A 22,301-nucleotide genomic window follows, 5' to 3' on the forward strand; every position below is an offset into this window, starting at 1 on the left:
AGGCGAGAATGTAGTTGTTTAAAGCTCAAATCTGTGGTTTATTTAAAGATTTATGAAAATTTTATCCAGTTGTTGTGAGATCCAGCGATGACCGGGCGCTCGGCGTTCACGTACCCCGCCTGGAGCAACCTTTCCTCGGCTAGTCGTTCGCCGCTGACCCTGCGTCTCTGTGGTTAAACATGAGATATAATTCGTCTTGTGTATATCTAACGGGCGATTTTTGGTCTCGTGAATCTATCATTTGTTCCCTGGGCAATCGTTTTGGCTGAGGGGAAGTTTCATAACTTTATAAGGCAAGCTATTTACCTTTACCGATGTATGGTTAGACTAGAGCGCTGACTTTGTGTGTTTGACTGAATTGTTTGCTTTATTTGTATAGCTTCTTATACCTTTTACTTATACTTTTATAATGGCTAATATTGATAAAACTGAAATTTAACAAAAAGAGACTGGGTTGAGGTTTGTCATTTTAAATTTTAATACAACGAAGATGATCTAATTTTGTTTACTGCAAAATCTGTTGTTTAGTACAAATGCACATAATATTGCCTGGACCATATTAAAATGTTTAATTTTTTATATTATATTTAAAACGAAAAGAGGCAGGTTTGTGTTTTATATTTTGTTTTTTCATAAATAGGCAAACGTTATGTGCAGATGAATATAATTGTTACGTCCCTGCGTGGTTGCGCGTGCCTGTGTGAATTCAACTGAATTATGAGATGTAATATATTACATTTTTATTAACACAAAACTACAAGCAAAATGCACATCGTTTTAGGACATTTATAGAGCTTTTTAAAATACACAACAATACAAAGCAGCTTTAAACAAACATACTCTAGTATGTATTTACTTTCCTAAACACTTTTGTGATAGTCCTCTGGCTATACATTGTGGAGATTTAAAAACAATTAATGTTGAGTTAGCTGTGTTAAAATATTTAATGAACTGTAAGGTTAAAGTTTTTTGAGAGCTAATGAGACACAAATAGATGCAGTGTCTTTTGCTGTATGTAAAGTCAGATCTTTAGTTTGAAGTAAATTCATGTTGTATGTGCAGTCAATTCTTTGTGGAACCATCCTAAGGCCTAGATGATGCAGTCAGTCAGTTTCCCCTTTAGATGGTGCGGTCGTGACCTGGTAGGTGAGGAGGCTGGACTAGGTGTCATGGACTGACTTGAGGAACTCTGCAAAAACACACAAACAACACGTCACATGCAACTGTACACTTGCAGTCCTTAGTGCTATGGAACATCACTCACTGTTTTTGCTTTGATATGCAAACTCAAAGGTGCAACGCAGCTTCAGACGTAGTTAGCTCGTTGAACCTGGGTGCCATGGATGGACTGGCTTGAGGAACTCTGCAAAAACACACAAACAACACGTCACATGCAACTGCCCCCTGTAATTTGGGGCCCCTGGGACCTTTCTATAAAACTCCTACTAGCCAATTAATGTTAGAGGCTGAAAATGTTAGTTTTAGGGTTAGGGTTAGTGAATATTTTTGCCTTCGCTCTACAGACCGGCGCTTTCGGTATGTCGATCGGGGCGGGCCCAGGGGTCACCGTGCCAAATTTTCTATAAAACTCCCACCCACCCATTAAATGAATGCATTTGCCACAGTGGTTTCGCGAACACCGCTTGGAAAGGGCCGATCGACTAGGGGGAGACATTTTCCATCTTGCCACGGCCCCCTGGAGCGGGCGGAAAAGTTTGGTGTTTAAAAAAGTTTCATTCTCGTTAATTAAACCACCCCTACTGTACTAAGCACACTCGACTGAACACATCACACTCATTTTCAAGTCATTTTAGTGCTTGATGTGCATAAAAAATGCAGTGTCCGTGAAACCATTATTTTGCATCCTCTGAATAGGTTGGATCTGGGACATTTATGTGTTTTTGCTCTCCCGTCATGTGTGATATCAATTCTCGTTAATTAAACCACCCCCACTGTACTAAGCACGCTCAACTGAACACATCACACTAATTTTCAAGTCATTTCAGTGTTTAATTTGCATAAAAATGAGTGTCCTCGAAACCACTATTTGGCGGCAAAATAGATGCTTCGCGGACACGGTGGTTTTTAAGCTCAGCTTTCAAAATATTTTGATGAAACCTGTTTATCAGCACTCAGCGGGCTCCCCTGAGTCCGTAGCACCAAGTGTCATCCCAAAATTCCACTGTCCGTGAAACCACTATTTTGCACAGTGTAACAAATGCTACCTGGGATCTCCATATCTCAGCTCTGGAAGGCTCTAGAGCCTCCAATCTTGCACTCCTGTCTGCGCATCAGCACCCTCTATCCGAATCCAAGGTTTCAAGAAGATCCAAGAAACTTTATTTTTCGACCCAAAAAAAACGACAGGGAACACAGCCTTATAGTTTTTTTGGGTCGAAAAATAAAGTTTCTCGGATCTTCTTGAAACCTTGGATTCTGATAGAGGGCGATGAGGCGTAGAGATGAGTGCAAGTCCTGGCTCTCTACACCTCTCCTGAGCTGAGATATGGAGATCCCTTTTTAAATATGTACAAATAACTTTTTAACGTATGCTTTTCTGGTAACAGGGCTGACACAATGAGCGTGTCCCTGTCTTTCAGATATTACATGAACTCAAAGAAAAGATCAGGGTTCACCAATCTCGGTCCTGGAGGGCCGCTGTCCTGCAGAGTTTAGCTCCAACCATCTGAGATAAACTGATTTGAGAGCTTTAGAGGAACTCCAACCATCTCCAACACACCTGTTTGAAAGTTTCTAGTATGCCTAGTGAGACCTTGATTAGCTGGTTCAGGTGTGTTTAATTGGGGTTGGAGCTAAACTCTGCAGGACAGCGGCCCTCCAGGACCGAGATTGGTGAACCCTGCATTAGATATTGCTTGATGCTGCAATATTTTTTTTTACCTACAAGAGTCTCCTAGGATAGAAGGAATGGGTGGATATTCCGGAGCAACTTGGCATTTCTGACTGACCATTTGCCATCTTGGTTTGGAGGGGGAAAAAAATCGAAGCACAACGGCTTGCCACTTGGTTTAAATATATAGGATGATGCACCAGGGTGGGTCCACTGAAGAGGATGATGTGCCATCAAAACCCGTGCAAATTTAAGAATTTTTTTTTTTAATAGCTGTCCACTGTAGTGACCACTATGCATGAAAGGGTTAATCCATATAAAACAGCGATTAATCTTGCAAAGTACGTTTTGGTGTTACTGCTATCATTACGTTAGTAATTCATTAAGTTAACTAAAAAGTGTCGCTATGTTGTGAGAAGGTATTCCTTTGCAGAGATCCCAACCGTAACTAAGCATTTAACAAACAGAAAAAAGTGACATCTCATTACCAGATGTTCTCCAGTCCTAAAAGTAAAACAAAAACACAAACAATCTGTATTTAAAAGATCTTTTAGAAAGTCATGGACTCTTTTGAGCCTTTGTCAGTGATACTCTGAAATACTTCCCATCCCATACATGAAAAAAATACATGCCATGTTGGTGATATCATATCATATATATATATATATATATATATATATATATATATATATATATATATATATATATATATATATATATATATAAATATTCTTACATAGGCTATATAAAATAAAATGACACAACCCTGTCTCTTTTTGTTAAATTTCAGTTTTATTGATCAATAATAGCAATTATGAAAGTATAAGTAGCCATACAAGTCAAGAAATAAAGTAATTAAACGATTCAGTCAAACATAAGTCAGCAGGCTACAACGTTAAAGATAAAAAGCCTAAATAATTTAACGTTATATAAAGTTATGAAACTAAAACTTTGCCCTCACCCAAAACGATTTGCCAGGGAACAAAATATAGATTAATGATTTCAAAGATCGTCCCACAAGACGAATTATATCTCATGTTTAACCACTCCACTAGACTAGAGAGCAGCAGCAGCTCTAGCCGAGGTAAGGCTGTTCCAAGCGGGATACATGAGCGCTGAGCAACCGGTGATCCCTTGGATCTCACATCTCCGAAAACGTCAGATCAAATTTTTAAATAGGCGCTATCTGTATAAACAAACAACATATTTGAGCTTTAAACAACTACATTATCGACTGAAAAACTCTTAAAACTACATTTCGTGACACAATAACAGTAGTATTTTTAAATTTCGCGGTCTTTCTCCTGCTATTGACGCAACTTGAGATTTTAAATATTAGCTATAGAATATACACGATTTACATATACAATATAAAATTTAATTCAATCTTACCTTGCATATAGCAGCGGGATTTAGCATTCTACATAAAGCTACCACATAATAACACTAAAACAGCTCACGTTAGCTACAAGTTATCGCGAGAACAGATTTAGATCAGGCATACTACTGGCATACTAATGGGGTCCTCAGCCCGGACCCATTTCTTCAGCCGGACCCGATTGTTCATCACACCGGTGTGGTGAATAATCGGGTCCGGCTGAAGAAATGGGTCCGGGCTGAGGACCCAAGCAATCCGATTGGCTCAAAGCCCGTTTTATGGGTAATCGCTTTAGTGCCTGGTTACAAATCATACAAAATCACTTTATTATAGAAGACGTTTGTACTACGTTATAACGAATCATTAATGTATTTAATGTATTCTAAAGTATACGTTTCATATACTAGTATTTAACCGAAGCTATAGATTGTGAAATTAAACATTTCTCGTTGGTAGTGTTTTTTAGTTAGCTTAGATAATAGCATAGCATACAGCTAACGTTATCCGATGATCGTGATTCGTGCTATGAGCTTTTCCTGAGCTTATACTGCACTGATACTGCCTTACCATATTCACAGCCATTCGTAATGCAATTATAATTATGTAATTATTTTGTACACTTTTATTTATTAAAATATTCTTAAAATAATGCTTATTTGTGTATATTACTATTTTTCGTATTACCAGTTTAGACATTTAAATAAATTACAGAATGCTAGCTATGTTTTGTGGGTATAAATATTAAATCTAGCCTTGACTAAAGAACAGTATAATAAAATTATGGAATCACAATTTTTAATGTAATTAATCAAACCCCTTAATTCATATAATAATCTTTTATTTGAAAGAAATAACATTTTTAAAGTATGTTTTGTGACAAAGTTATTTGTTATTAAGCAATGGGGCATAAAATGCTTTTTTATTACAAGCATGTCATTTGTGTACTAATGCATATGATTTATGTCAGAATTAATTCTTAATACAGAACATCATACAACACAATAACATTTAATGTAATAAAATGAGAGAACCAAAACTTATATAAAAATTTAATTAAATTACACAATACAATACATAATGAATTCAACTGAATTATGAGATGTAATATATTACATTTTTATTAACACAAAACTACAAGCAAAATGCACATCGTTTTAGGACATTTATAGAGCTTTTTAAAATACACAACAATACAAAGCAGCTTTAAACAAACATACTCTAGTATGTATTTACTTTCCTAAACACTTTTGTGATAGTCCTCTGGCTATACATTGTGGAGATTTAAAAACAATTAATGTTGAGTTAGCTGTGTTAAAATATTTAATGAACTGTAAGGTTAAAGTTTTTTGAGAGCTAATGAGACACAAATAGATGCAGTGTCTTTTGCTGTATGTAAAGTCAGATCTTTAGTTTGAAGTAAATTCATGTTGTATGTGCAGTCAATTCTTTGTGGAACCATCCTAAGGCCTAGATGATGCAGTCAGTCAGTTTCCCCTTTAGATGGTGCGGTCGTGACCTGGTAGGTGAGGAGGCTGGACTAGGTGTCATGGACTGACTTGAGGAACTCTGCAAAAACACACAAACAACACGTCACATGCAACTGTACACTTGCAGTCCTTAGTGCTATGGAACATCACTCACTGTTTTTGCTTTGATATGCAAACTCAAAGGTGCAACGCAGCTTCAGACGTAGTTAGCTCGTTGAACCTGGGTGCCATGGATGGACTGGCTTAAAAGGCTATTTTAATGACACACTCCACAAGATAAGATATATCAGCCCAAAAGTGACTGAAACCTTCCGTTCGTCTCAGTATTGTAAGGCTGATCTGTACAACAAAAGATTAAAAAAAGTAATTACTTAATGAGTTAGTTTAATGAGTTAGTTCACAAAAACATATAAAAATCAGCCATCAGTTTCTTCCAACATATTATCAAATGATACCAGGGTGAGAAAATGATGTGTTTTTTTGGTGATATAAAAAAATCGAGTACTTATTTGTACCAACACAATCCCATAAAATGCTTACCTCAGGAATCAATTCACACATTACAAGGTCGAAATGTTCAAGCTTTTTGTCCTTCTTTTGCTCAAACACAATGTTGTCGATGTGTCCTAAAAGTTCCTCAACATGTGCTGACAAGGCTGGATGAAAGCTCTTAGGTTTTGCCATTTTCCCAGTCTTCATTTGCCACCATTTGTTCCACGTGGGTTTCACCAAGCCTTTCACAATTCCTTGAAACAACTCCTGAAAAAAATATTTAGTATAGCAAACAATATCTAGCCATTTTAAATTTTGTAAGGTCTTATATGTACCTGAATTTCAGCATCACTGACAAGAGAACAAATTCCTTTTTTTTCCACCTCCTCGACTGTCTAAAATTTAAAAAATCAACGATCTACTTGATTTATTAAACTTTTAAGTTGATTTATATGAATGAGGACACTCATTTTACACATACCTTTTATACGTCATATGCTGAACAGCATATGCTGCCATTGATGATGCGTGATATCTTCTCAGATGCCACAGATCTTCTCCCTGTATCACCTCGTTTTTCATAGAGGTCCATTTGTCCCTCACCTCCATTTCTGCCATCTAATGCAATAAACACAGTTGTTAAAGTAATGTAGATAAAAATAAAATAATGTGTGATATCAATTCTCGTTAATTAAACCACCCCCACTGTACTAAGCACGCTCAACTGAACACATCACACTAATTTTCAAGTCATTTCAGTGTTTAATTTGCATAAAAATGAGTGTCCTCGAAACCACTATTTGGCGGCAAAATAGATGCTTCGCGGACACGGTGGTTTTTAAGCTCAGCTTTCGAAATATTTTGATGAAACCTGTTTATCAGCACTCAGCGGGCTCCCCTGAGTCCGTAGCACCAAGTGTCATCCCAAAAATTCCACTGTCCGTGAAACCACTATTTTGCACAGTGTAACAAATGCTACCTGGGATCTCCATATCTCAGCTCTGGAAGGCTCTAGAGCCTCCAATCTTGCACTCCTGTCTGCGCATCAGCACCCTCTATCCGAATCCAAGGTTTCAAGAAGATCCAAGAAACTTTATTTTTCGACCCAAAAAAAACGACAGGGGTAGGCCTTATACGAATTATATCTCATGTTTAACCACTCCACTAGACTAGAGAGCAGCAGCTCTAGCCGAGGTAAGGCTGTTCCAAGCGGGATACATGAGCGCTGAGCAACCGGTGATCCCTTGGATCTCACATCTCCGAAAACGTCAGATCAAATTTTTAAATAGGCGCTATCTGTATAAACAAACAACATATTTGAGCTTTAAACAACTACATTATCGACTGAAAAACTCTTAAAACTACATTTCGTGACACAATAACAGTAGTATTTTTAAATTTCGCGGTCTTTCTCCTGCTATTGACGCAACTTGAGATTTTAAATATTAGCTATAGAATATACACGATTTACATATACAATATAAAATTTAATTCAATCTTACCTTGCATATAGCAGCGGGATTTAGCATTCTACATAAAGCTACCACATAATAAGACTAAAACAGCTCACGTTAGCTACAAGTTATCGCGAGAACAGATTTAGATCAGGCATACTACTGGCATACTAATGGGGTCCTCAGCCCGGACCCATTTCTTCAGCCGGACCCGATTGTTCATCACACCGGCACGCGGCTACTCTCGCAGATCGGTTACTTACATCCAGCCGCAGCCGATGTCGAACACACCTCAGAGCTCCTGCAGCCCAGTGCAGCCGCTCTTGAGAAGCTGCGCTGGCTGAGTTCTCCGGCTACTCTCGAATCGCTCTCGCGGTACTTTGATGGCATACGTCACAGTCACGTGGCGTCGGCGCTGGATCAAGTCGGACAAAATTTCTAACCGGCATGCACTGCTTCAAGTCAGCCGCCGATCGGTCTGCGCAGAGCTGCATGAAGTCGAACAAGCCTCAGGTAAGAAAGTGAATGCCACCCCCTGTAGCCTATGTTTTGTTTGTGAGACAGAGTAAGGAAGTTAGGGCGTGTGACGCCGAAGAGTTGTTGTCTTTTCTTTTCTTTTGTTTATTAGTTAGGTAAGATATTTAACTACGAGTTAGAACGAGTTTTGTTTTATTACTTTCATTTCTTGGCTTCACTAATTGCGTCCTCTCATTACTCTTGGTTTATTTATCTTTCTAGTATCTTTTTGGGCTACAAGCCGTTTGTTGTTTATTTTTCCCTCATTGCTTATATTCATTTATTATTATTATTATTATTATTGTTTTTTTTTTCTCTTTTATATAGTTATTTCACTTATGTAAAAACAAACTATCTTTTTCTGCTTTATTTCGTTGCCATGTTGTCTTTTGCCACCTTAAACCACACCAAATAGTGTCATGACTTCAATGTTTCCTCTTCTGACCTTGCAATTCATAAGAGATTGTAACAATAATCACGCGTTGCCTGAACCACATTTGTGTGGCTATAATGTTTAAGATTTCTTTAAATGAAAACGAAAAGAGTTAGTATGGTGTTTTATAACATATTTCGTTGCCTAAAATATACACAGAGATAAGTAGCACAGCGAGCTGAGTGACACGCGCTGCGTCAGAAGGTGGGCGGGGTTAGGATTTTCCAAGATGACGCCGCCCATACCCCCCATAAACGGCTTTAAAACCGTTCTTCAGAAAGTCTATGGGTGACGTCACAGACGCTTTGTCCATATTTTTTACAGTCTATGGTAATGAGTCTATATAATACATTAGTTTAACATTTTAAGTTGAATTACTGAATTAAATTAACTTTTGCATAATATTCTAATTTGTTTCACCTGTAAACAGAAGGTGATAACAGAATAAATGAAAACGAAAGCATGATTCAATCCTCTACAGTGGATGACAGTGCCCCGTCAGGCTGGTTGAATGTACCCGTAGCCCAGAGTTTCTGCTAGAAAAAAAATGGTGCCATATTGATGATATGCCGGTCAAATATCGCCTCTTAATAAGGGGGCGGGATTATTACACAATTTATTATTTATAATAATAATATTACCATCTTATGTGACAGTTCTCCATTACAGACGCGTCGCGACCGCTCAAAACGGCACTAAAAGACTGCTTTAAAACTTTCACAGAGACCTCAAACAGAAAGCACAAAGCCTTTCTTTAAAACGAAATAGTGCCGTTTCGTTTTGTATTAATTGTATCTTAATTTTAATCAGTGTTTCATTTTCCAATTTTCTCGATTTAATCAATAAAAAGCAAATATAGCAACACTTGTTTATTAATAGACAATTAAAATGTCTCATTGCTATATTTTACATATTCATACTCATTACTTTTGCTGGTTCTTTGTGACAGCTTTTAGGTGCCGTTTACATGAACGCATCACATCAGCACCGAAAACAGAGAGAGAGAGAGAGAGAGAGAGAGAGAGAGAGAGAGAGTTATGAAAAATTGAGTGTGAGGGATTTGTTCACTTCACACAAAAAGATCTTGGAATGAGATGGCTAACTGTAGTAGTGTTTAGTCCACTGCCTATAATAGCCTAATTTTACGGTGACGCATTGCTGCCACATACATTTTTTTTTCCCAATTATGTCGTAATAACGAGATCTTATGTCGTTTTAATGACATCTTTTCTCGTAATAACGAGATCTTATGTCGTTAAAACGACATCTTTTTTGCCCTTATAAGGACATGTGTAGTCATGTACAAAATATGCCTTTATCCACATAAAATTGACAGCCTATCGCGCCTTTATCACACGTTCAAAAAGCTTAAGCAAATAGTAGCAGCCCCCAATCATGAAATTAATCAATGAGGCCCTTTTTTGAAAATATATATAGGCTTTTTTATATTTTAGATATGTTTTTTTTTAATATGATATATTATATAGGCCTAATAAGATTTATTTTTGTTAATAGGCTATATCTTCATCTTCATTACATAGAGATAGGCTATAATTAAACAAAAAGTAGTCAAAACACATCTAACAGAACATAGCCTAAGTTGTTTATTTTTTACAACATTGTGTTCTTATTTTGTTTAATTAACGAAATGTCAATCTTCGTCTTTATAACAGAAGATACAATACAATACAAAAATCTTCAAGATGTATAACGGATTGTCACCTTATAAACAGTCCTTTTTTAATGGAATAATACACCCTTATAATAAAGAAAAAGCTTCAGTAATAAAGAATATGTTGTCCTTCCACAGAAACCCTTTATTATAAAGAAAATAGGTGGCTCTTAACGTGTCTTTCTATGGGAGGATGGCATTGCGGTGCACAGCAAATATTCAATGCATTCAATGCAAATATTCAATGGTATTCAATGCAAAGCAAAAATGAAAAATACAAGTAGCCAATAAAATAAACAAATTATTGTGGCATTAATTAGCCCATAAACAATATTTATTTTAAAGCCTAAACGAATTTGTTTAAAGAAAAACACCAGCGTTTGGCGTTTATCTGTAGCTATAGGCTAAGTGTTTCAGCCGCCCTTTTCAAACTGGCGCAATAAAATGCAACAGAATTTGATTAGTTAAACATGAAGAGGATTATCCGTCTGGCATGGCCATTCGCTCTAACGTTAACCTAGATAAATGTTTGCTGTTATGAAGCGCATATCGAGTGTTTGTGCGGAGTGTGGAGCGCGCAATATGACATGGATGAAGGCGCCGGTGCCATCACTCGCATTCTCCTATCAACAGTGGCAACAACTTAAATACTCCATCATTTCTGGTCATACAGAACATAATAATACATCAGTCGCAACTACTTTTATTTGTGTAAACTCACAACAACAAGAAAACGGTGTGCTTTTGTAAAATAAAAGAAAACGAACAGGGCACGCTTTCATGATCTCTGTGAATTGGAGCGCGCCTCAAAAATGAACTGGAAAACAGTGTATAGACAAGCCTCACAGACATGAGAAATATAACTATAAAGTTTATACAAAAAAATGTCCACCAACGAAAAAAAATCCAATCGAAAGCATATACGGTATACCATCTGATTATGTAATCCTGTCCGTATGAAAGGCTCATACATTACAGCGGAGATGTATGGAGATACGTGGTATGCAGGCAGCCTACACTGATTTAGAAAAGACTAGTTCATTAATAAACAATTAAAATGCTTCGTTATTTTTTTTTTCAGATATATTTATCATATCATTAGCATACTTTTGCCGGCGCTTTGCGTCAAGTTTTATGCATGCGCTTGAGCGCGGAATATAGGCTATAGCGTACATGCACCCAGCATTGAATATAAACGTGCGATTGCTTAAATGAATGACTACTAGTCTAGAAAAATCCTTTAGTCTATGGCAACTCTAATCAATAGCCTACATTTAATATCTGACATTATTTAATTAGTAACTACCAGCTCTTCACATTTAATTAGTTGAGTTAGCATAATTAATGAACTAATAAAATAATAAAATAAAATAAAATTTAAATTAAGATACTAACCATATATTTATATCATTGCTTATTCCACTACACAAAGGACTGTTTAAGGTGACAATCCGTTATACATGTGAAGATTGTAGGCTGTATCTTGAAGATTTTTGTATTGTATTGTATCTTCTGTTATAAAGACGAAGATTGACATTTCGTTAATTAAACAAAATAAGAACACAATGTTGTAAAATTTTCTGTTAGATGTGTTTTGACTACTTTTTGGTTAATTATATCTCTAGGTAATGAATGAAGATATAGCCTATTAACAAAAATAAATCTTATATATAATATATTATATAAAAAAACTTATAGGCCTATTTAAAATATATTTTCAAAAAAGGGCTTTATTGATTAATTTTGCATGATTGGGGGCTGCTACTATTTGCTTAAGCTTTTTGAACGTGTGATAAAGGCGTCAATTTTATGTGGATAAATGCATATTTTGTACATGACTACACATGTCCTTATAAGGGCAAAAAATATGTCGTTTTAACGACATAACATCTCGTTATTACGAGAAAAAGATGTCGTTTTAACGACATAACATCTCGTTATTACGAGAAAAAGATGTCGTTTTAACGACATAAGATCTCGTTATTATGACATAATTGAGGGGAAAAAATAATATGTAAGTGGCAGCAATGCGTCACCGTATAATTTAGAGATCACTTTTTTTTTCTTTTTTTTTTTTACCGACTACCGACAACGTTGATACGGTCAACCATCGATCAAACAGTCATCGGTTAACATCCATAGCCGGTAACACTTTAAAATACGGATCCTTCATTAATGAATAACTACAAAGGAACAATAGTATGAACAATACTATCAACCGCCTAGCAACGCCCTAGCAACCACCCAGAACACCCTAGCAACACTCTAGCAACCACCCAGAATACCCTAGCAACTGCCTAGCAACCACCCAGAACACCCTAGCAGCCGCCTAGCAACACCCTAGCAACTGCCTAGCAATGCCCTAGCAACCACCCAGAATACCCTACTAACTGTCTAGCAACACCCTAGCAACCACCCAGAATACCCTATCAACCACCCAGAACACCCTAGCAACACCCTAGCAACCACCTGAACAACACGAATAAGCCATATCTCAGCACCAGAACATCGTACAGACATGTTTGTTGGCTCGTATGCAATCATGTACCACATTCTAGCAACCGAGTGGCGAGTTTTGCCACTGCAAGCACCATTTCACATTTTCTTCAGGAAATGTACATTCTATTATCCTGCATGTAAACGCGTAATGTGCTGTCTTTATAAAGTATCTTCTAATTAAACTGTCTGTACACTTACAAAGTTCTCAATGCTTCGGTTTGCATGTAGGGACCCTCATTATGCTCCCGTGTTAGTGTGAGGCTATTTTGAGCCTTGTTAGTGGTATTAACCAGCGATTTACTTTTACTTAGTCTCTGCCCCATATACTAGTGTTATGAGCTAATCTGTTTTTAGAGATAAAACTCTTTATATTCGATTATCATGGAAACGCATCCCAGGGAACGATCGACTCGGTAACCATGTGTTAATGAACCCTAGGTTCATTTTTCACTGGATTTGTCCTTTAATAACTTTATTAGCACTAACTAAATTCAAGTGTATTTTGGAGAGAAAGATGTTTATCAGAGTCCTGGGCTCGGCTGCGCTCTGAGCTGAGTGCCGCTGTCTGCTCGACCTTGAGCGCCAGTTAGCATCAGTGTTAGCCACTGGCCCATTCAGTCTGTGTTCGATCACATTCATCACATTTGGGGATTCCTCATTTACATTCATTAGCACTTCAAATCTGTTCTCAAGATGTATAGGCGGTGGTAGGAGACCAGTGTTTGCAATCCTTGTCTGAGCTGTATCTGGGGTAGAGGATGCTACTGCAGGAATATGTGATGCTCGTGACAATCTGATGTCTCGAGTGCCTTTGGGTCTCGCTCCCCGTTTGTGCCATCCATTAGTAAGTCGATCGGCTTGTTTCTCTACCTGTCGAGGAGCACTAGTTTCATGGGACTCACCGGCTATATGCTGTAGTGATGTTACATATGACACTGAAGCTTCGATGCGCGTATCACATAAGCGACACAATTTGTAGTGAAGCCCCGTATCGAGGCGTGTATTGGTTTACTAGAGTCACGTGATCGATGACAAACGAAGCCTCACTTTCTGACCAGTCACGTGCGCGTTTCGTTTTGGGTGTCAGAAGGCTCGAACTTCAGATCGTATTTAACGAGTCATTGTTGCCTCAGTCTGGTTGATATTTACAATTATTGATATTGACATTTAATAACAGATGATCCTATCAGACAATGTCCTTATTCATTGTGTGTGTGTGTGTGTGTGTAGACATTTAGAGACATTAAATCTTATTGAATCATATAAGCATATAAGCTATTATATTTTATTGTTACACTTTAATGAGAAAATGAATTTATTTAATGAACAAATCAAACACAAACATGTAAGGCTTTTATTAGTACACATAACATTGAAACTATGGAGTGTATTGTGGTTGCTTCATCTGCCAAAGCTTCTAACACAGGCTTCTGGCTGCTTTATTTTAAATAAGCACCAGATGGCGCTGTTCTCAGCGCTGTTCTCGACACTCTCGAAGCTTTGAATCTTTTCTCGGAACAGTCAGGGGAAAGCCTCAGTGATTCATGAGGCTTAATTTCCCCATCCCTAGTATGCTGAGGGTGTCCATGACGAAGCTCTGTTGTGTGCTTCGTCTGGTTTGGTGGTCCCGAAAGAAACTTTGTTTCAAGAACTGATGTTGTCCCAATGTTTGTCCCAATGACTTCCATAGTATATTTTTTTCCTATATGGAAGTCATTGGGACCCAAAAACTGTCTGGTTACTGATAATCTTCTAAATATCTTCTTTTCTGTTCAGCAGAAGAAAGAAATTCATACAGGTTTGAAACAACATGAGGGTGAGTATATGATGACAGAATTTTCATTTTAAAAGTGAACTTCTCCTTTAATAGCTGTATCTTTGATATTGGTTACACATAGTGACATAGGCTTGTGCTTGTACTTACACTGATGACAGATACGTTACAAGTTAGACTTACAGCTACCGTTCTGTCTGTCACGAGCATACATCTTTACGATTATATTTAACTAAGGACAATTAGTAAATTTTTTAAATGCATAATTACTTATCAAAATATCTCTCATGAAGCATAAACATAATTAACAGAAAAAAACTTACTGTGTACGTCTCGTCGGAAGCTCATAGCCTACTGCTGAATTCAGCTTATCTGGCAACCTCGAGTGAGGGGGGAGGGGGAGGGGATACACCGCTCTATAGTATTTTTAAAGTGATTGCAGTACCAGTTTTGGCCACAATCCTACATACAGTTCCTTTAAAATTAGGTGATAAAAGGAAATAAAATATAAAAATATAGGAGATAAAATGTAAAAGCGATAGAGCAAAGCGCGGAGCAGTAAGCAAGAGCGTCCGAACAGTAGCTGAGCAACCCTGTTGTGCCGAATTTCGACCCCCTGCCAAATTATTACCCCCCTCGTTGAAGTCAGTACCTGATTGCCTAATCCTAACCCCACCCCTAATCCTACCCCCTCCCCCACAACTAAACCTAAACCTACCAATACTAGGGGGGTAATAATTTGGCGGGGGTCGAAATTCGGCACAACACCGGGTTGAGCTGAGCAGGAAGACATAGGCAAGGCAAGGCAAGGCAAGTTTATTTATATAGCACATTTCATACACAATGGCAATTCAAAGTGCTTTACATAGAAGAAATTAAAATAATAAAAAGAAATAAGAATAATTAAAACATTTTAGAAAAATAAAAAATAAAATACAGTACAGTACAAACAGTCGGACGAGCATTGGCACAGTGCTCATTCATTAAATGCACAGCTAAACAGATGTGTTTTGAGTCTGGATGTGAAAGTGACTACTGTAGGAGCACATCTGATCTCCTCTGGAAGCTGTTCCAGCATAATAGCTAAAAGCAGACTCGCCATGCTTAGAGTGAACCCTTGGTATTTCTAGCTGATATGATCCTAGTGATCTGAGTGATCTGTTGGGTTTATATTCAGTGAGTATATCTGCAATGTATTGAGGTCCTAGGCCATTAAATGATTTATATACCAGCAATAATACTTTAAAATCAATCCTAAATTTAACTGGGAGCCAGTGTAAAGAACTGAGGACTGGTGTGATGTGTTCATATTTCCTGGTTCTGCTCAGAATCCTGGCGGCAGCGTTCTGTATGAGCTGCAACTGTCTTATGGTCTTTTTGGGAAGGCCAGTGAGGAGTCCATTACAGTAATCCACCCTGCTGGTGATGAAAGCATGCACAAGTTTCTCTAAGTCTTGTCTGGAAACAAAGCATCTAATTCTTGCAATATTTTTCAGATGATAGTATGCTGATTTAGTTATTGCTTTGACATGACTACTGAAACTAAGGTCTGACTCTAGTGTCACACCAAGATTCCTGACTTGATGTTTAGTTGTTTGACCCCTAGAGTGAAGGTATGCGTTCACCTTGAGAACTTCATCTTTGTTTCCAAACGCAATGACTTCAGTTTTGTCTTTGTTTAACTGAAGAAAGTTTTGACACATCCAACTGTTGACTTCATCGATGCATTGGCACAGGGAGTCAATGGGGCTGTAATCGTTAGGCGATAGGGCTAAGTAGATCTGTGTGTCGTCTGCATAGCTGTGGTTAGAGATTTGGTTCTTTCTCATTATTTGGCTCATTGGGAGCATATACAGGTTGAACAGGAGTGGTGCAAGAATTGAGCCTTGAGGGACTCCGCATGTCATGGATGTCCACTCAGACTTATGATCTCCTATACTCACATAATAACCTCTCCCATCTAAGTATGACCTGAACCATTTTAGGACTATCCCAGAAAGCCCCACCCAGTTTTCCAGCCTGTCAAGAAGTATGTTATGATCGACAGTGTCAAATGCAGCACTGAGGTCGAGTAGTACGAGCACTGATAATTTGCCTGAATCAGTATTTAAGCGAATATCGTTTATTATCTTTATGAGCGCTGTCTCTGTGCTGTGGAGCGGTCGGAAACCAGACTGAAAATTGTCAAAGTATCCATTCGAGCATAAGAATTTGTTCAGCTGATTGAAGACAACTTTTTCAATGATCTTGCCTATGAAAGGAAGATTTGAGATTGGTCTATAGTTGCTTAATATGGTCTTATCCAGATTGCTCTTTTTCAGGAGGGGCTTGACAGCTGCAGTTTTCAGGGAGTTTTGAAAAAAAAAAACATAATTAGATTATGCACCGTTTGTCCATGTTAACAAACAATTTCAAAAACTTGTAATACATTTTTTGTTTGTCTTGCTGTAAGTAATCAACTCAGTAATTTTCATGGTGATATCTAAAGGTTAAAACTTTTACCCTATTCACGTGAGAAAAAAATGCATAGGCGTATAGATTATATTTGGGTCTTTTTCTAAACCTTCCCCTAACGGGATTCCTCAGGGATTTTTTTCCCTTACTCAGGACATATTGAGGATACAAAATCAGTTGAGTTTGCTTCTGTTGCAATTTGTTCAACCTTTTTTCATAAAATGACTGGACTAACAGGCCCAAAGCTTCAGCCCCTGGGGAAATGTGGATCAGCGTTCCCTGAGCCTACGACTGAAGATCTCATCTGTGTGGGAGCACCTACCAGATTTCCTTATATTAACACAATATATTATTATGTATATTTTCAAATATACTGTTAAACCATTTAATATATTGATCATTCATATATATTACAATATATTGAATAATACATAAGGAATTGCCGCTTTACATAAATTGAAAAATATGTGACAATATATGTACTAATATATCATCATGTATGTAATTTTATATACAGTAATACACTGCAGATATATTTACTCACACAACATAAACACACACACACACACACACACACGCACACACACACACACACACACACATACATATATATAGAGAGAGAGAGGGAGAGAGAGAGAGTAATACATTTCTTAATTATTTACATTATAAATGTTTCATATTTTCAAGGTAGATAACAAAAGCACAAGCACACCAGCATGTACTAAAGTATGCTGAGAAGTGCACAGCCATTACTCTTATCAGAGTAAATATAGTCTTAAATTTAACCAGACAAATCAGCAAACTGAGCACACCGTGAGTGATGATCTCCAGAAAGTGAGTTTACTGAAGTTTACTGAAACTGAAGCAAGGCCCTCACAAACCCTGACAGATGAATCTACAGCAGAAATGCAGTCAACTGATGTGGATGGTGACAATCTGTCACAAACATTCATTCATAATCCAGACAGAGTCTCAGAACAAAACAATTGTTTACAAGTAAGTGATGTACTTTAGTATTTAAATGAAGATGGTGAAACACAGTCAAACAGGAACAATAAGAAGACAAGAGGAGCATGTTTCACAGAATGTTCAACCTGTATTTTATCAGCTTTATTAATTGTTTTTCTCTTCCTTATTATTATTATCGGAGTGATTATTTACAATAGTGTCAGGCTATTACACTAGCTCCGCCCACTGTCTTGTTGAGCCAGATACCATTTAAAAAAGAATCCCATCTGATAACAGGACCAGTGGTGTGGAGAGAAAGGTGTGTGGCGACCAATCAGAGTTCAAATTCATTTTTTTCCAAGCTCATTCTTCTCCAATCACATATCAGACCAGAATAATTATTAGAAACGTGGAAATAAAGGGCCTAATGGGTATTTAATAGTAGAATAAAGTGTTTATTGGGTGTTTAACAGTGGGAATAAAGTGTTTATCATCTGGGTTATTGTCCCAATAAGGCGGCATCCATTTGATGATTTTAATCAATTAAATCATATACACTGTTATGTTTTTATTAGACGGTTGTATACACTGAGGCGCAAATATCTGACACTATTTCCTCCAAGTAGCCTATAGCATTAACAACTTTTAACACTTACTCCAAAGACAATTCTTCTGCCTTCCTCCTCTGGCAAAAATCTTACTTGCTATGCTCCTATGTTTACTACATGCAGGAATTATTTATGACTTTAATCACACAGGTGTGATTTGACTTTTATAAGCAACCTTACGAGGTGAAGAGAAAATCCCATGTTTTTAATACTCACACATGCTCTCTGACTCTTTTGCATTAGTTTAGTACAAGGAAGGTGTACATTTGTGGATGAAATGGCAGACGTGTATCCATTGATGTCTTAGTCAGTCCTCTTTAATTAATTTGTGTCTTGAGACATATATACGTTTGTTCCTCACAAAATTGTGATTTATTATACTGTAACACTGTGTGGCTGTATTGCCCGAGTCTGAGCGATATATATAGAAAGGAATATTTAGTTATTCATCATTTCTTTATATGTTTGCTAACAGGATGATAAGTTGTCCAACACATTGCAATATTGGTTCTACAAAATGCTCATTAAAGGTTTATGGCAAACTCTTGTTTTCCCCATTTACCTGTGAATAAAGGAGTTGGAAAAAATAAAATAAAAAATATTGTGGTTAATATTTTTATTTATCAAGTGATGACTATAGTCACTTTTCCACTGTCAGGCCAGTGTGAGCCAGGGCTTTAAACGGGCCATGCCGGGCTAATAGCCTCGGGCCTGGAGCACCGGGCCTAAAATCTGCTGCATTTCCTCTATCTGGCCTGAAGCTCCACAGCGCTTCACTAAAACACGCCCGTAACACGCCTCTCTGGAACAACGTCACACAAACACATTGTTTCACCAACAAATGGATGTTTTTTCAGAAAGAAATTACTGGAAACAGCGTGATCGCGAAACAAACACGATAAAAGCGACCGTTTGCTTGCTGGTATTTTTGTTGTTTACTTGAATATTTTAAACCCAAGTATAGATGTTTTACCACAGGTTTACAATAAAAAGCGATCCATTGATCATAATGAATTCATTTGTGTAAAAAATTGCACATTAGTCACACAGAAATAAAGTGGTTTACTGTTAGGTCTATTTCACAAAAGAAAGAGGACACACTTATTCAGTCGCGTCTGTTTCTGTTTATTCGGAAGCCTAGTTACAGGACATATTTACATCACATTTAGAAAGAATGATGCCACCAAAAATACGACCTGAGGAGCTTTAGCACTCTCTCCCAGTAGGATACAGTTATATTATCAGTCTGAGAAACAGAGGAAGCTCCCGAAAAGAAAGTTGCTTTATTTTATGATAGTCCGGTATAAAGAGACCAGAGACTGTCAGTAGGCTACTGACAGATAAAATGAAAACAGGATTGTGATAGGCCCTACAGGCCTATTAAGCACATTGTGATGGTGACTTCAGCAGTATAACAAATCTACCCAGATATTTGGATCTTTGAGAACATATCTGTGCACAAAAGTCAATGGCAACAAGAAAAGCAGCTGAGATGGAAGAAATAAAGGCTTCCTTAAAGTTTATGGCAGATGAGATCAGCAAAGTCGCTACTCAACAAAGCATCTAGGCCCTCATGGAGGAGATACGTAACCTAAGAGAAATAGTAAATCTGAGAGACAAAAAGATTGACGAACTTAAACAAAGGATTCACGCATTGGAACAACAAACCTGGAGTAAAGATGTCATCATTACTGGACTAGAGACAAAGCATCACAGCTATACTAGAGCAGCAGCTGGAGCAAATGAAGGCGAGGATGCTCCCCTAGAAGAATTGCAGACATTGGAACAACAGGTTTTGCTGTACCTAAGCAATAAACATATCGATCTGGATGATAGTAATATCTCCAGCTGCTATGCAATCCCAAACAAGAATCGTAAAGAGAAGCCATCCATAGTTGTACAGTTCGTTTCACAAAAGCACAAGATTGCGCTACTGCGACAGACCAGAAAATTAAAAGGTATACCGGAGTCTACATAAACGAGCATTTAACGAAGAAAAATGCTGAAATAGCAAAATGGAGCCGCATACTCAGGAAGCAAGACAAAATACAAGCAACATGGACAAGGAATGGGAAGGTGTACATCTGACCAAATGGAGAAGATCAAAACCACTTCAGCAGGTATGTGGAAACCAAAGCTGAAATGCTTGGGCTAAATTGGAGAGAGACAGATAAATGTGTGCCATGTCAATGGAAATTGCAACAAAAGATGTGTACATGGCGGCACAAGGATCTGATGTGAACACTGTTACTCCTTACACAAAGGATAAAGGACCTTGTATTGTTATGGTTGAACATGTGAAGAAACTGGGGAATATAACTATTGATGACATGTCTGACCGGGATGAACTTAAGAGGTATGGTTTTGATAATGAAATTGATCCGGATATGCATTATTATAACAATTTTGACATAAATTGTAATTATTACACAGAACAAGAACTCAACAAGAGTGTGGAAATGTATGGTGCTCTGTCCGTCATACATTTCAATAGCAGAAGTCTATGCAAAATTAGTCCGCTATCAAAGAATTTCTCCTTTAAAAAAGTCCTTTAAAAAATGTACTATATCAGAGACTTGGCTTGATGATGGCATCAAGTGGGTGACGTGGGTCTTGAGGGATATGAGTTGTATACTACCAATAGGAACAACAAAAAGGGGGGAGGAGTTGCTTTGTATATAGATCAATCGTTAAGTAAAATTGTAAAAAATGTTTCATACAGCATAGACAATGTTCTGGACTGTGTAACAGTGGAAATTGAAGTAGAATACTTCAGAAACATAATTATTAGCTGTGTGTACAGACCGCCAGGAACAAGTTTGTCAACATTTAATGAAAAAATTGCAGATTTGCTTAACAACATGACCACTGACAAAGTACAAATTGTGTGTGGAGACTTCAACATTAATATACTTAATCACCGTGTCCTTAAAGGTACTTCTGAGTTTATAAATATAATGTACAGCAATAATTTATGTCCACTCATTGACAAGCCAAGCAGAATTACAACAGAAACAGCAACACTAATAGACCATATTTTTACCATCAGATTTGAGGAAAAAGTTGTTGGGGGCTTCTTTATTAGGGATGTTAGTGATCATTTGCCAGTGTTTGCAATATTTCCAATTTTTTTTTACACGAAAAAAAAAAAATCCCAGACCATTAATAAATTCATAAGAAGATGTACGGCAAACCATATTGAAGAATTCAAAAAGGAACTTAGTAACCAAAACTGGTCTGATGTTTACGCAGAAAGTGATGCAAATGTGGCATATGATACTTTCCTGTATAGATTTACTGAGCTGTATAATATCAACTGCCCCATGAAGATAATTCATAACCAAGAAAATAAATCAGTAAAAAAGCCATGGATAACTAAAGGTATTGAAAATGCATGCAAAAAGAAGAATACACTATATGCAAAATTTGTAAAAAAAAAAAAAATAAATAAATAAAAAAATAAAAAAAGTCTTCTGAGTCAGAAGAAAAATATAAAAATAAATTGGTAAGTATTATCCGAAAGAGTAAAAAGCAATATTTTTACACCCTCTTAGAACAACAAAAGCAAAATATGCAAGGAACTTGGAAAGTACTATAAAACAATTATTAAAAAAACAAACAAATAATAAAAGAGAGTGTCCAAGTTATTTCATAAATGACAATGAAGTCCTTATTAGAAATCCAAAGGAGATAGCAAACTAATTCAATGACTATTTTGTTAATGCTGGTTTCAAT

General features: G+C 37.1%; 1 long non-coding RNA gene across 2 annotated transcripts; it reads right to left on the reverse strand.

The window, feature by feature from the left end:
• Positions 1-715: 715 nt before the first annotated feature.
• LOC311070306 lies at positions 716-13,891 on the reverse strand. 2 transcript variants are annotated; one of them, XR_014603653.1, is made up of 7 exons: positions 7,711-7,888; positions 6,690-6,819; positions 6,544-6,603; positions 6,257-6,475; positions 5,871-6,055; positions 1,265-1,363; positions 716-1,189 (listed from the first exon to the last, which is right to left on the reverse strand). It is a non-coding gene; the product is annotated as an uncharacterized lncRNA (long non-coding RNA). The 2 variants fall into 2 exon arrangements; XR_014603654.1 differs by lacking the exons at positions 716-1,189; positions 1,265-1,363; positions 7,711-7,888 and adding exons at positions 5,267-5,795; positions 13,685-13,891 and having other exon boundaries at positions 6,690-6,826.
• Between the last annotated feature and the right edge of the window lie 8,410 nt (positions 13,892-22,301).

Source organism: Abramis brama (genome assembly GCF_963993115.1).
Source record: "Abramis brama genome assembly, chromosome: 20".
Taxonomy (NCBI): domain Eukaryota; kingdom Metazoa; phylum Chordata; class Actinopteri; order Cypriniformes; family Leuciscidae; genus Abramis; species Abramis brama.